The sequence below is a fragment of the Mustela erminea genome, chromosome 3, assembly GCF_009829155.1.
Source record: "Mustela erminea isolate mMusErm1 chromosome 3, mMusErm1.Pri, whole genome shotgun sequence".
Taxonomy (NCBI): domain Eukaryota; kingdom Metazoa; phylum Chordata; class Mammalia; order Carnivora; family Mustelidae; genus Mustela; species Mustela erminea.
The window spans coordinates 50,190,557-50,206,628 of record NC_045616.1 but is presented as its reverse complement, the minus strand read 5'-3'; the positions used below and the strand labels follow the sequence as shown (position 1 = coordinate 50,206,628).

The 16,072-nt window shown below is 39.0% G+C and overlaps 1 protein-coding gene across 3 annotated transcripts in view; it reads left to right on the top strand.

Moving 5' to 3' along the window:
- The window catches only part of ADGRV1 (adhesion G protein-coupled receptor V1), a 541,343-nt gene that overhangs the window by 461,619 nt on the left and 63,652 nt on the right, over positions 1–16,072 (top strand). The window lies entirely within an intron of this gene.

Sequence of the window (16,072 nt, the reverse complement as noted above, 5' to 3'; positions counted from 1 at the left end):
CGAGCATCACGGTGGCATTGTTGCTTAGATGTATTGTGTACTCTTTGACCTTCAGTGTGGTTGGCATCTACTACTGAAGTATGCATACCATTGCCATGCCTCAGTTTGGCCCAGAGAATCAATGAAACTTTCCCAGTTGCTTGTAACTTATGTGCATAGGCTGAATTTCCTTGGCAGTTTTTCTGTCAAGTAATAAAAAGTTGAAATTTTAATTTTCCTGGCATTCTCCATTCTTTTAAAGGACTTCCCTTCCCCGCCCACTGATCCTTCTTTATTTATCCTGGAGAAATTACCAATGAGGCATTTCTTCCTTCCACTTTGAAAGCTACATAAAACAGTTATTCATGTTTTGCTTTGATCTAAAAGCACATTCATTTCTTTTTTAAATGGATGACTGAAATCTTCCATTCAGCTGTTGACTGATGAAAATAAAATTTCTGATTTTTTTTTAATGTGTCTCTCTCAAATTTGTATTCAGACTGTTGCTAAAGAATGTATATAAAACTCTACCAGAGAGCATAAAAATCAGTTTTTCAATGCTGTTTCATCTTGTATTATTTACAGCATTGAAAACGTTATGCTCTATGAGCCACCTCATTCAGTGTCATTGTGGTGATCCTGTAACAGACCACGACTTTTTCTAGTCAGCCAAATCCCAGATTCTTCAGTATAAATTCCAATCTCGATCTGCAGCTTTTTCGTTTACCATTTATTGCCATTCTCATTATTTAGAGGGAGCTCCAATTTATGATTCAATGCCTATACAATTCTTTAAAATATATATAGTTACAAAGTAATTGCTTGATCACACGTTAATCACTTGCTACTATATTAAAGAGAAGATCCAGAAACAAAAGAAAATAAGATTGCTAGAATTAAGGAAACAGGAAGTGGTGATGCGTAACCTGGGGAATTAGCAATTGCATCATAGTTTCTTTAAAAATGTATAATTGGCACTGTGATCATAATGCCGCTTAATAGTTTACATAGTATAAAACTCAGGAAGTTGAATATGACATCTTTATAAGTTGTTTCCTTCCAGAAGAAAAGTACGCCATCACCATATCAAAAGTGAAGTTTGAGTTTCTTTGGGCCAAAAGGCAGTAACAAACTTGGTCTGATCCTTTCACAAAAGTACTCTTTCAGTTACCTTATCATAAGTGAAATGGCCTGCCTCATAAAAGATCACTTTCCTTACAACCAGTTCCAAGAGGCCACTCCTTCCAATTAATAGGATGTCAAAAATATTTGTGCTCCCTTCCGTAAGGTTACAATGTCTGTGGGTAATGATTTTGCCTATTTTTAAATCTATGCTTCTTGCTTTCACAACACTTTCCTTATTCATGTTCCTGTGGTTCCCATTTCTCAGGCTAGCCTCCCTTCCTAGATCAGTTTCCCTCTCCACAATTCTCTCTGAACACAACCTCTGTCTGTCTGTCTCTGTTCCTTACTCCTTGTTCTTTATTCTCACTCTGACCTCCTTTCCTTTGACCCTGTGACGGGACAGTCTAAGAATATTTTCACAAAGTTCTTTTGATTTCTTCACCAACTTGGCTCCCTCCTTAAATGACTTCGTCAATCACCAGTCTAGTCTGTGCTGCGCGGTTCTCTTCCTTTTATTAACCAATTAGTCTACACTGTAATGGATAGTAGTTTATTCTAAGTAACCTTAACTGAGCCACCTCTGCTTCTCAAAAATCCTTTGGATTATCTTTCATTGATTCTTTTTTTTCCTTTTCTTAAGATTTTATTTATTTGACACAGAGAGAGAGCAGGAGAGCACAAGCAGGGGGAGTGGCAGAGGGAGAGGGAGAAGCAGGCTCCCCGCCGAGCAGGGAGCCCCACAAGGGGCTTGATCCCAGGACCCTGGAATCATGACCTGAGCTAAAGGCAGTCACTTAACCACCTGAACCACCCAGGCAGCCCCCCCTGCTTTTTTAAAAAAGATATAATGTATTCTTTGCTTCAGGGGTACAGGTCTGTGAATCATCAGTCTTAAACAACTCACAGCACTCACCATAGCACATACCCTCCCCAATGTCCCTAACCCAGCCACCCTATCCCTCCCCCCTTCCCACCCCCCAGAAACCCTCCATTTGTTTCCCAAGATTAAGAGTCTCTTATGGTTTGTCTCCCTCTCCAGTCCCATCTTGTTTCATTCCCCCCCTACCCCCAACAACACCCCCCCACCCTGCCTCTCAAATTCCTCATATCAGAGATCATATGATAATTGTCCTTCTCTGATTGACTCATTTCCCTTAAGTAATCTTTGGAACAGAACCCTTAAGTTTTGCACCTGTTACTGTCTAGTCTCACTCTCTCTCCAAAGCATAGACAACATGATGTTGACTCAGTCACCTGCCCTTATTTTTATCTGATCATTTATCTTTGTTGTCTCCCTTCTTTGCCACTTTCCTGCCACTTTAGGTAAGGCAGTAAATAACTCATTTTCACCAAAGCCAACCCTCCCAATTGTGCCCTTCTTCTGTTTTCCCTTTTCTTGGCACTTGCTTCATTAAATTTTCCACAGTTGCCTTACATCTTTAATCTCTCTCTCTCTCTCTCTCTCTCCTCTGGGTCTTTCCTCTTCATCTAAAAACAAACATCACTTCCACTGTCTTAAAAGAACTTACTCATAATGCCTTATCAGGTTACTTCCCTGCCTCTCTCCTGTACCAAACAGCTGCTGCTGCTGCTGCTGCTGCTGCTGCTGCTGCTTCTTCTTCTTCTTCTTCTTCTTCTTCTTCTTCTTCTTCTTTTTAAGAGTTAGGGAGGGGCAGAGAATCTCGAGCAGGCTCCTGGATGCCCAGTGTGGAGCAGATGCAGGACTCAATCCCATGACCCTGAGATCATGACTTGAGCCAAATCAAGAGTCCGATGCTTACCTGACTGAGCCATCCAGGTGCCCCACTGACCAACTTCTTGAACAATACTACCTGTACTCTTCCCCCTCAGTTCACTGCTAAGCCTCGACAGTATCTTGCTTATTGTCTTTCATTCATCACCTATAACCTTGGACAACAAAGCTGCTGACCTCTCCTCTAATGTCCTTATCCTCACACTTATGCATAGATCAGTACTGATAACTACCCTTCCCCGAAGAGTGCCATCTCCTTTGGTTTTTATGATACTCTCTCTTTTTTTCCCCCTGGTAAATCTTGTGTCTCAGAACTCTGCGGTGTATATGTTTTCTAGGGATTGCCTTTGCCTTTTTCATTATCGGAGTGGTAATTTTCAAATCTGTCAGCTTGAGCCCAACTTTTCTTCCCAGTTTCTTCCCTGCCTGTCCTCTCCTTGAGAATAATACCTTGTCCTCAAGAAATAGAAACATTTTCTTCAGCTTTGCTCCTCTGTCTGCCCAACGCCTCTGATCTCTCTCTCTTTCTCTCTTATTCTTTCTCCTTCTTCCTTTTTTTTCTTCCTTTTAATCCTTTTCTGATTTTCCAAACTTGAAGCCGGTGTAATTTCTTTAACTCCAGTCACAGACTTTTGGGTCAGTAGCTGTCAAATCTGACTGATCATCAAAATCAGACTTTCAGAGTCGTGCTGGCTGAGTCAGTCAGTAGAGCATGTGACTCTTGAACTTGGGATTGTGAGTTCAAGCCCCAATTTGGGTATAGGCCGATTTAGAAAAAGGAGAGAGAGAGACTTTCAAAAATTATGGCTTAATAAGGGGTTCCTGGGTGGCTCAGTCAGTTAAGTGTCCAACCCCTGATCCCAGCTCAAGTCATAATCTCAGGGTCATGAGATCAAACCCCAGGTTGGGCTCCACACCCAGCTGGGGATCTGCTGGAAATTCCCTCCCTCTGCCCCTCTCTCCTTCCCTCTCCCCATCTCACACTCTCTCTCTTCGTCAAATAAATAAGCCTTTTTAAAAAAAAACTTATGGTTTAATGAGTCTCCCTGCAGACTTACTGAATTAGAGTCTTCAGTGATCATGTCCTAATACTTGTATAATTTTTTTAAAGTTTCTCATTGTTTTCTAACTGAGGGGTGTAACTGTAGATCCTAAGTCTGAAATATTCTGTGTCCGTTCCATTCTTTCCCTTGTGGGGGCCTCTCATCTGCCCTTCCCTTACCTCAGGCCCTCATTATCTCCCTTTCTGACCACAGCGGTCGTTGCCTAACCAGTGCCCTTGCGAACAGCATTCTCTCTGCCAATCTCTTTCTTTCCTAGGAGATGAAGTTTGCTGTAGATAAGGCCACACCTCTTTCACAGAAATTTTAAGTGGCTTTCATTTCCTATAAAATAACTCTGTTTTTGCTGAACCTAGACCACACGATGCCTCATGACCCAGTGTTTCAAACATTTTTTTTCATTAAGCACATTCACTGACCTTTAATTCCAATCAAAAGGACTAATTTACCCTAATTCATGCATTTGCCTTTTTTGCCTCTTTTAACTATATCCACTACCTTAATCTCAATATTTACATGTTCAAAGAGAGCTCAGCTTCAAGTCCCAGCTAAAATTTCTTATCCCTTTCAAAGACCTTGGTGATAACTATCAAAGGTGGGTAACTGAAGCTTTCCCTGTGTTTTTATTTAACTTTGTCTCTCTCTTCTAACATGTATCTTCTACCTTTTATTATACTGTGTGTGTGTATAGTATTTGAGAGAATATCTATATCTAATTAATCCTCTTACCTGTCACATTTTATCTCATACTTTTTTTTATTTTTTTATTTTTTATTAACATGTAAGGTATTATTAGCCTCGGGGTACAGGTCTGTGAATCATCATGCTTACATTCTTCACAGCACTCACCATAGCATATACCCTCTCCAGTGTCCATAACCCCACCACCCTCTCCCTACCCTCCCTCCGCCACCCTCAGTTTGTTTTGAGACATTAAGAGTCTCTTAAGATTTGTCTCCCTCCTGATCCCACCTTGTTTCATTTTTTCCTTCCCTACCCCTCAAACCCCCCATGTTGCCTCTTAAATTCCTCATTTCAGGGAGATCATATGATAATTATCTTTCTCTGATTGACTTGTTTCACTAAGCATAATGCCCTCTAGTTCCATCCACATCGTCACAAATGACAAGATTTCATTTCTTTTGATGGCTGCATAGTATTCCATTGTATATGTATACCACATCTTCTTTATCCATTCATCTGTTGATGGACATCTAGGTTTTTTCCATAGTTTGGCTATTCTGGACATTGCTGCTATAAACATTTGGGTGCACATGCCCCTTCAGATCACCACATTTATATCTTAAGGGTAAATACCCAGTAGTACAATTGCTGGGTCATAGGGTAGCTCTATTTTCAACTTTTTGAGGAAATTCCATGCTGTTTTTCAGAATATCTCATACATTTTTGATGTTTGCTAAAACATAATTCTTGAATAACAAGCAATGGCCAATATCTAAGTGTTCTGCATTTCAACCATTAAATCCTCACTGGATACAGAGAAGGTTATTTAGGAGGTCATTTTACAGAGGAGGAACATGTGTCTCAAAGCAGTGAAGTAACTAACCAAGGTCACACAGCTAGTAAATGGCCTTCAAGTAATCTGACTCCTGAGTCCAGGCTCAGAGCTGCAGTTCTGCCTTTTTTATATGAATAAATCACACTCAGTCAACCTCAGTGCCTGCTTTTTAAAAAAATGCAATTTGCCAAGGGCCCATATTCAAAACAGATCTTTTTCTTTTAATTGAATTTGACAGAAGCAAATTATAAAATTTATTATCAGTAACATTCAGGAAAGCAAATGATGTGATTTATAATTAGGATGCATCAACCTCCAGAAAGAAGTCAAAATTGGATTGTAGGAAAGACTGAGGGAGTTGAAAAGCAGTTTAAAGCCCTGTTGTACAGTTCTATAAAGATAATGTCAGTTGGTGTGGTTATAAATTGACAAGTAATAGAAATGAACAATTTTTGATCCTTACACTCATTTAATTATACAATCTCTAAGAAGTGTGGTGTTTTCTCTCTCTTCATCAGTTTCTTCCATAATGTCAGAGTATTTGCAAATAAACACTCAATCTGTAGTTATAGTAAAGCTACTTTACCAACAAGGAAAAAAATAATTTTTTTTTTTTTACAAATGTGTTTCACAACCACTGTTAACAGGATAAACTCTACCTGGTTTTTTAAAAAATGGATAGAAACAAATAAAAAATGTAGCAAGATCTGTCTAACCTATAAATATGGAATCAAAAAAATGTAAAAAAAAAAAAAAAAGATGAAATCAAATAGTAAAAATGTCTCCTTTTGAGGGCTTGGGAAGCCCAGTGACCTAAAAAAATTATATGGCTGCTCGTTAGTCTGATCTACTAATGCCAAGCGGTGGTATCTAAAATTAAATAAAATTCCAATTTTATTTCATTCTTTCTTTTTCCCCCCAAGGAAGATAAATTTATTTTTTTTTTAATTTTCTATTTGAGTATGTTCCACACAATGTTACGTTAGTTTCAGGTGCACAATATAGTGAGTGATTCAGCATCTGTCTACATTATGCTGTGCCTTTTATTCCCATGACTTATTCATCCCATAAAGTGGAAGTCTGTACTTCCCACTTCCCTCCACCCATTCTGCACACCCTCCTACACCCCTCCCTTCTGGCAACCATTAGTTCTCAGTATTTATAGGTTTGATTCTGCTTTATTTGTATGCTTATTCATTGATTTGTTTTTTAGACTCCTAAATATAAATTAAATCCTATGTCTTTCCCAGCCTGACTTATTTCACTTAGCATACTACCCTCTAGGTCCATCTGTGTTGCTGCAAATGGCAAGATCTCATCCTTTTTATGGCTATGTAGTATTCCATTGTGTGTTTGTATGTGTGCATGTATATATACACATCTCACATCTTTATTCAATGATCTCACTCTTAGGAAAAGAAGTGGAAACATAGTTTTAATTAGAGTGATAGTGTCTAACTTATAGTTGCCACTAATATCTGATGCCTGTGAACCACTGTAACCATTAGCAATTTGAATTCCAGGTGAAAGAGGATAAAAAGAGAAAAAAAGCTAGAATTAAGATCTCACAAATTTTAAGGTCTACATATGACATTGACAGACAAATAAATATACAAACACTTTAATGGTGTATCATTGGGTAAAAATCACTTTGATCAAATTACTTTGATCACTAATATATAAATATTGTCAGTATAGGTATTACTGTTTTTTTGGACAGCCTCCTTCTGCAAAAATGATACACATGGTATTTATTCTGGGAACTGCCTTTCTTTCTTAACATGGTAGTTCCCCTTTTTTTCTATGTAAGGGCTTGGTCTAAGGTTGTTTGGTAAGAATGAGTAGTAAGATACTAGTTTACTTCCATATGGATAAAACTCCCAGCCACACCTGTGGGTACTATACCATTGCTTAAATGAACACTGACAAACCTGTGTATTACACAGATATCATACCACTTTATGGTCTGTTATTATTGTATATTCCCGAAAACAGCTCTGTCTGTGGGTTTGGTGTTAGTTTTCTTGGATTACAGTCATAGCTATTTAACAACAGAATAATATCCCCAAAGCTTTTATGAAATATATTACATTATTTAAAAGACCAGACAATGTCCTGATAATCTTACAGCTATAGGGAGAAAAAATGCAATTAATCATATTGACAAAGAAGATTGAAAAGATTAACTCAAGTACACTTTTTAGAGTAATGACATGGCAAGAGAAATAAAAAGAAAATAAAAATTTAAATTTCTGTTCCAGTTTTGCAATATAATAACCAGAGAACCGAATTAAAAGAAATAAGTGTGAGGTCAACTGGCATTTATCCAGGTTGAGGGTCTACCAGAAAACAGCTCTAGAACTGACATATTTAACACACTGTAAAAATATTTTCTTGAACACATCTTTAGTATTTATTTTTATGAGACATTGTGTCAGAATTGACTCAAGACTTCAGCGTTGAATTTGAGCCTGTTAAATCTTAATGACTGCCATGTGATGTCCTATCAAACCATCTATAAAACATAACTAGCTATTCATGGCCAAATACATAGTAACCTAATTTCCAAAAATTATGAGGCCATATAGTAAGATTCAAAATATAGATGTAGGCAGGTTGAAAGACGCATTGTATATTTTCATAGTATTATAAAAGCTAAGTGTGTTGGAAATTGCTGTTCGGTGCCTGAGCATGCCTGGAGATGAGTGTTTTGAACTCTTTAACGGCTGAGTAACTGGTAATGTAGTCAGAAAACTAGGTTAAGCCAATCCTTGGTTGTTAGCTGGCTGGCCTCATGCTTGTTTAAGGTCTCCTAAAAACTTTTGTCGTAATGTCATTTTGTAAAATAATAACGAAGTATGTTAAAAATTACTATGTTGGCTGTGAACCCAAACGATAATTCTTCCCATAGTTCTGAAACATTTTCCTCACAAGAAGAAAACAAACCATTTAACCTTTTCCTTGAGTATCACAGACCTATTTGACTCCCCTCAGTAGGATATTATCCAGCAACTTTGAAGTACATGGTTCAAATGGAATTACTCTAATAACAGTTTGTGCAAGGTCCATGTGGGTATGTCTCATCTAACTTGATTATTCTCCTTAGATTCAAAATTATAGTCTGCAAATTGAAAATTATATATAGCTTTTGCAAAGCGAGACCATAATTCTAGGCTTTTACTGTTTTTATTTTTTTCATTCCCAATAAATCACACTCGAAGTAGGCCTGACGCTGGACTGTCCCTTAGCGTCCAGGAAAGCCCTAAGTCAGCTGTTGACGGAGTTCCGCCATTTAGGTTCTCAGCAGACCTTGAGACTCCTCTGAAAATTTGTTCACATCCCTCCTCTTTACCCCTGGAAAATAAACTCTAGGCCAGTATTGATCAGCTCTCTTCTCTTGCCTGAAGATCCAGGTTTTCACCTGAGCACATCCTTCCCAATTAGCCTTGCTTCTTTCATATCTCCGTAAGGGTCAGGCTATAATCCATGCCAGAAAGGGGTGGGGGTGGGCCTCCACTATCGGGGATGTTTACTGTACCCACTTTATGTCTCAGATGTCCTATGGGCTACTTAAATTACCTTCCAGAGTAGAAATTTACAGTTGTGAGTCACAATGCATTGGGGAGACTCATTGCCAGCATTTTTAAGCGGGGTGGGATGGGTTAGACTAGCAAAGGGAGGAGAGGAGGGAGGAAGGGCGCCGGGGGGAGGAGGGGGGCGGATAGAAGACACTGAGAGGTCCAGTTTAAATACGTTGGTCAGGAAGCTTTCAGTGATGGTTTGGATGTGGTGGAATTTACAGTCTGCCGTCTGAAAGCAGCTGTCCTCCAAGAGTAATCTTCAGGCTCCGTCAGGTAAACAGAAGGGTCCTAGAGCTCAATGGGTTTGAGAAATTCGGGTTCAAAAAAAGTTCAGCTTTTTTTTATTACGTGATTTGGGGGTTCTTTAAATATACAGGAAGGCACTGTGTAGAGCCATGCACTATTTCCTGAACTTGACTGAAGGCGTGACAGTCATGGGAATGAAGATGATAGTAGTAAGCCTTATCGAACATGTGCTTTGTGCCGATTGCTTTCTGTGTATGCTGTCCCCCTACATTCCCCCATGTGGTGTGGCATATGAGGGGCAGGGAGGCACGGGGCCAGTCTCTGGGAATGGGGGTACTAGTAGGCTGATAGGACTCGGAAGGAAGAGAGTTTAAGAGGAAGGATACTAAATTCAGCCTTGGATGGACTGAGCCTGAGATGCTTTGGGGATCTCCAGGCCTGGAGCTCTAGAACTCAGGAGAGATGGAGGTGCACATTTGGACATTGTTGTCCCTAAAGTGCTCTTTGAAAGAAAGTGACTATGGAGATTATAAATTTAGTAAGGATGGCAAAATAAAGTGAAGAACCTGGTACATAGCAGAGAGCAGAGATGTACAAAATCTAGCCTGTTGCAACAAACGTTTGAGAGCTCTTAAAACTCATCTGGAGAACGGGGAACCTATTCTGAGTCCTATGTCTCCTCTCTCCAGATATATTTATAAATGTTCGTAGATTTGTTATCTCTTCCACCTGTAGTATCCTCATGCTTATTTGGCAGTTCTGTGGAATCTATGTCCTGTTGTGTTCCTCTGTCACTTTAGGTTTACTTGCTGAGAACACTAGTGTGTGACTCGCATTGTGGGGTTAATGTTAACCCTTGTTGAGGAAGCTTAAGCACACAATTTATATATTCTCACCAAGAAATGGGTGAAATGAAACTTGTTTGCATCCAGGTATCTGTTAATTTCAGAATAACGGCCCATAATTTAGGAGTAAGGCCTTCTGATACCTTTTTTTCAATTACCTTTTTTTCTCGTTTAAAAATAATACATGCCTGTTGTTGGAAATAGCCCCATAAATATCTTAAATCTACGCATTATTTCACAGCTGTGTTCCTTGTTTTACACTGATGAGTTTGTTTTAGTAGCACATCCAAATTGTTAGAATCAGAAGGTCAGTAAGGTAAAATTAAAACAAGTACTTTAGAAGATTGTAAACACAGAATAAATTTCAGCCTCATGTAAATGAGGTGTGATTTCCATAATAAAGCCATTATTGTTGTCACTGGTGCATAGCAATAAAGTCAGGGCTGCAATTACAAAGAGAAGAAATAATACAGCACCATACTTTCTTTAAAAATGGCAATTAAATTCATTGAAATCATATTTTCCACTAAAAAATAAAAAGATTTTATGTATTCTCAATGGAATCTACAAAATCCCGGAAGTAGACTTTCTTAATGATAGCGGTACTAAATGACACATCCACTTGCTAATTTTTTTTCCTTTCCCCAAGTAATTTCTTTTACTAAAAGACTTTTCAGACTACTTTGTCTACCACATTAATGACTCTTTGCTAATTTAAGTGTTTAAATTAAGTACTTTGAGAATTTGATTTTTTTTTCCTCTCTGTCATAGAACCTCATCTTAACACAAGCCTGCCTTTTTAAACATGCCTTAAAAAAAAAAAAAAAAACTGTAGTAAAATATACATAACACAAAATTTACCATTTTAACCATTTTCAAATTTATAATCCAGTGGCAAAAAGTACATCCACAATGTTGTGCAATCATCAGTCCATCTGTTCATTGCGAGAAGTTTTTCATCAACTCAAACATAAACTCTATGCCCAATAAACAAACTTCCTATTCCCCATTTCTCCTAGCCCTGGTGACCTCTCTTCTACTTTCTGTCTAGATGAATTTGCCTACTTGAGGCACCTCATAAAAGTGCAACCATACAGTATTTGTCCTTTTGTGTCTAGCTCATTTTAAGATAATATTTTCAGGGGCGCCTGGGTGGCTCAGTGGGTTAAGCCTCTGCCTTCAGCTCAGGTCATGATACCGGGGTCCTGGGATCGAGCCCCACATCAGGCTCTCTGTTCCACGGGGAGCCTGCTTCCTCCTCTCTGCCTGCCTCTCTGCCTACTTGTGATTTCTGTCTGTCAAATAAATAAATAAAATCTTTAAGAAAAAAAAAAAGATAATGTTTTCAACATTCATCCATGTTGCAGCACATGTCAGAATGACATTCCTTTTTTGAAGCTGAGTAATATTCCATCGTGTGTATACAGGAGCAAGCATTTTCACTGCAAACATTTTCACTGCATAATTAATAGGCCATAAGGCAATTTGGCCATAAAAGATAAAGTCATGAGAAAGAAAAGAGGAGCTTCATTAAAAAGGATATCATGAAATATGAAAAGTGAATGACAAAATTTAAAAAGATTTTATTGTGAAATATGAAACATTTGGATACATTTTATTTATTTATTTATTTATTTATTTAAAGATTTTATTTATTTATCTGACAGACAGAAATCACAAGTAGGCAGAGGGGGGGGGGGCGCAGGCTCCCTGCTGAGCAGAGAGCCCAATGTGGGGCTCTATCCCTCTGGGATCTGTCCTGAGCTGTAGGCAGAGGCTTAACCTACTGAGCCACCCAGGCACCTCTTATTTATTTATTTTTAAGTAGGCTCCATGCCCAACATGGGACTTGACCTCTAGGAAACTGATATGATTTTCATTAAGTGTGGCATTAATTTTCATTGTACCTAATGGAAATCACAGTAGCTGTTAAACAACAACACGCCCCTCCGCCTTCATCACCACCACCCACTCTGAAACAGCCCTTCTCATGTGGTAGTTACTCTACGGCCCAACGAGGATAAAGGTACCTGCTCAGTGGTGGATTAACCATAAAGCTGATGAAGTTTAAGTTTTAGGGCCTCTCTCTTGCATAAATCCCCTCTAAGATTCGATACCTAATTTTGCTTTGGCAATTCTTATTTTTTAAAGTAGCCTCTGCAAGTTTTATAAACTTCAGGCCCACAAAATCTGCATTTGTCTCTGGATATGTGTCTTCTATCTGAAATCGTGTACTCATCATTGTTGTACTGCTGGGAAACCAGCCTGGGATCTGTTGTTCAGTATACTGAGTTATTTATGACTGGCTTTCTTCCTTGCAGAGTTTCTGGTCTGGGGTGCCAAGCTACCACGCTTTTCTGCGGAGTTCCAGAGAAACCTAGGCCATGGGTGTTTCTAGTCAGTTCCAGTATGCTCTCTTGCCTCTCCCGCTGAGCTTTGTCAGCACACGGCACTTGTTTGGCTCTAGGCACTTTAGAGGAACATGCAGGCCAAATTTTGAAAATCGGGTTCCTAGTTGTTCATGCAAAATACGCATGTCCTTTTGTACTCTGCACAGAGCCATAAATAGAATTTTGTACTTACACAGTGGGAACAAAGAATGCAACTGCCAGACTTGATATCTAATCTTTAAAAAATTTAATGAGCATAGCATAGGAAGTTTCCTAAATATTAGGGTATCTTGTCATAAGTAAAAATGAGCCTCTGGCCTTTCATCAAATTGTATGATTTCATTAAACAAAAATAAATTTTTATAAAATTTAAATAAATCTTAATATATTCTTTCCTGTTCTGCTGCAAGGCATTAATGACAAAGGAATTATTTATCTGTATAAACTATGTCTTTTTTTTAAAAAAAAAGATTTTATTTATTTATTTGACAGAGAGAGGGAGAGCGAGCACAAGCAGGGGAGCAGTAGGCAGAGGAAGAGGGCAGGGAGCCCAACGTGGGGCTCCATCCCAGGACCCCAGGATCATGACCTGAGACGAAGGCATTTAACTGCCTGAGCCTCCCAGGTGTCCCAGACTGTGTCTTATTCTTATTTTCTCTGTGAAGTTATAATAATAACTCAGACAATTCTATATTCTTTATGAAGGACCTATTTGGGGAAGATAGCAGCATAGTGTCCTCTTAAACCCTTTTTTCTCCTCAAAAAAGAAAGAATGCTCAGTTTCCCTATTCCACCTCCCCTACCCCATTCCCTTTTCCTCCTTTCTCTTCTAGTGCTTTTCCTTTCCCTTCCCTCCCCAAAGAATCCCATCCTAAAACCATCCTCACAGTTACCATCTGCAGAAAGGTGTTAAAGAATGGAATGCAGGAATCTCGTTCATCTATTGATGAACATCAGGAACATCTATTGGGGGAGGGGGGTACAGCCCCACATGAGGTGTCAAAACCCACATGTGCAAGGGAGGGGATTGTGATTGTGACCAGGAGAGTGGTCACAATCAAATAGGACAGTTGATCAAATAGGTAAATATATTAAGAATAATGAGATAGATTTCTTTTTTTTTTTAAAGATTTTATTTATTTATTTATTTGACAGAGAGAGAGAGGCCACAAGTAGGCAGAGAGGCAGGCAGAGAGAGAGGAGGAACCAGTCTCCCCGCTGAGCAGAGAGCCCGATGTGGGGCTCGATCCCAGGACCCTGAGATCATGACCTGAGTCAAAGGCAAAGGCTTAACCCACTGAGCCACCCAGATGTCCAAGAAATAGATACAACAGATAAGAGATTTATGAAAATTAAAAGGAAGAAAATTAGGATTAACCCTGTGGTTTTGGATTGAAATTAGATGTATTGGTGTGAACTGGTGCTGATGTTCATTTTATAGAGATAGATCCAGTGATCTAGATGTAAAGATCTAGATGTGTGTGTGCGTTCATACATGAACCTCCATATATTCTCTAGCTCTGTCTGCTGGGAAGGTTTAGGGGCAGAAACACTCCAATAATTATGAGCATACCTAGCACCCAGTCTTGGTTTCTAAATGCCATTCTCCCCAAAAAGAAGCCAGAACTGGATCAGGGAAGGTACAAGAGGAGTTTGAAACATCTTGTTGGACCATTGGGGCACCTGGGTGGCTTAGTGGGTTAAAGCCTCTGCCTTCGGCTCAGGTCACGATCCCAGGGTCCTGGGATCGAGCCCCACATCGGGCTCTCTGCTCAGCGGGGAGACTGGTTCCTCCTCTCTCTGCCTGCTTCTCTGCCTACTTGTGATCTGCCAAATAAATAAATAAATAAAATAAAGTCTTAAAAAAAAAAAAAAAGAAAGAAAGAACAAAAGAAAGAAACATCTTGTTGGACCAGAAATCAAGGAAGTACTTCCAGAATGATGAGGACATAACAAAAGGCTCAGAAACCATCTTGCCGGGGCTCCCATTAGTCAAATTTAGGATAATTTGGGACATCAACATGAAAATAATGGATAGTAACCCATTAAGTACATATGAGTCCATGTTTTAAAAATAAATAAATGAGTAAATTAAACATTCAATAAAGAAAGAGGTATTTATCCAGTTTCAAAGCAATCCCATATGAATACTTAATAATCACAAAGGAAAACAGACTAACTTCACAGTGGAGACGTATGCAGCCACTACCTTAATCAAGTGACCTGAATGAGTCGCCCAAGTCATGGGACAAATCGAATTTTTGTGCTACCCAACGGAATGCTATAAAAAGAGCCCAGCCTTCCTTCTGTGATTTCTGCCAAACTTTATAATCTGAATCACAGGAAAACATCAGATGAACTCAAATTTAAGGACTCTCTACAGAAAAAACTGACCGGTAGTCTTCAAAAGTATCAGTCTTCAAATTCAAGTACACCCAGGTACAGTGTTTGGGATTAAAGGAGAGGTAGAAGCATGTCAGCCAGACCTTTCTGCTACAAAGGAGGTGATGGAAACAATGGACAAATCTTGAGTGGGATCTGAGGATGGCAGTAATAGATCAGCATTAATTTCCTGGTTTGGTGGTCCCATTGTGTTTATGTAGGAGAACGTCTTTGTAGAAAATATACATTAATGTTTTCAGAGAGGAAGGGCACCCAGGTGACTCAGTCAGTTAAGTGTCCGACTTGATCTGGGGATTCTGAGTTCAAGCTACATATTTGGTGTAGAGATTATTACTACTAATCATAATAACAAACTTTAAAATGTTACTTTAAAAAATATATTAAAACATGGAGTATTCAGAGAGTGATGCAGGATTTAGCTGGCAACTTTAAAGTGGTTCAGTAAGAAAACAAACCTGTGTGGTCAAACTGTACTGGCGGCTCTTCTAAAAGGTCAAGAATGTTTCAAAATAAAAGCTTTAAATTGCTAAGGTTGGGTTATTTGATTCTTCTGATTTCCAGAGGACATGTAGATTCCAGGCAGTAAGTGGTAATGGTGGGTGTATATGGACCTTGAGGTCTGTCCTAAGAGTTGTCAGTGTGGTCCATCCTTTTGTCTTTCAACAGCTTGAAATGTGCTTATTTGTAGCTACTATGATCTGATTCACTTTCCAAACCTTATATTGCTTGTGATTTCAATGTTAAAATCCCCTTTTTAAGGTTATTATTCTATAACACACGTGTCAATGACAAAAGACAAGGGTAATGAAGTCCTTGGCCCTGAAGAAATCTGTCCTGAAAACTACTGAAATAAATGGCATGAGAAACAATGGGTAGACTAAACTCAGTGTTGGTGATAGCAAACCCATCACTTCATCTTTGCTCTAATGTTAGCTATAAAGTTTGGTGTCTTTTCTGTTAAAATAAGAGAGAGAGAGAGAAAGAGAGATGAGTATATCCTTTGCCATGATACACAAACTAGTATTTGTATCATTTCTGTTTTAAAATGTCGGGTTAGGAGCACCTGGGTGGCTCAGTCAGTTAAGTGTCTGCCTTCGGTTCAGGTCCTGATCCCCAGGTCCTGGCTTTGAGTCCTGCCTCATACTCTCTGCTCAGCAAAGAGCCTGCTTC